Raw genomic sequence first — 671 nt, forward strand, 5'->3', positions numbered from 1 at the left:
AGATCAGCTACCAGCACCCGCCCCAGTTGCAGCTGAGAGAGCTGAAACCCAGAGAAAGGTTACTGGGGAGGCAGGGCGTCCCAGTCCAAGGCCTGCACCTGACTCTGCACCCCCAGGCCTGCAGAGTTCCCAAGTCAGCAGCTGGACCAAGTTCTAAATTGTAATTCTTGGAGCTATACTTCCCAATTCAATAAGGGGCTTGGCTGAGATGGGTCTGCATCTCTTGTTTGTAGTAGGGGCCTCCAGGAGTTAAATGATTTGGCCTCCCTCCCACACCCTGGCACACAAGCAAGTGCCTTCTAGCAGATCCTAGCTAAGCACATGATTGTCTGCTGACCCCTTGTGGTCACTGTGGGATCTGTCCTGGCCCAGCAGCCAAGGGCTTGGATTGCACCTCCAGAGTGTTCTAGCCTGGTGACCTCACTTCTCAAAGCTCTTTCCCACCACTTACTTTGTGGGGTCCTCCCTACAATTCCTGCTGAGGAGAGCCAGGATTCCCATCCCCACTTTACAAATGAGTGGCAGTCCCCTGGAATCTGGTCCCAGATCCACCTCTAATTCCTCATCTGACCTTGGAAAGTCAATTCCCCACTCCTTGCCTCGGTTATCTGTTGGTAAAAATAGGAGAGGTGGCCTGTACAAGGCAGCTCTAAAGTTTTTCCAGCTCCTCA

The sequence above is a fragment of the Pteropus vampyrus genome, unplaced genomic scaffold (assembly GCF_000151845.1).
Source record: "Pteropus vampyrus isolate Shadow unplaced genomic scaffold, Pvam_2.0 Scaffold223, whole genome shotgun sequence".
Classification (NCBI taxonomy): Eukaryota; Metazoa; Chordata; class Mammalia; order Chiroptera; family Pteropodidae; genus Pteropus; species Pteropus vampyrus.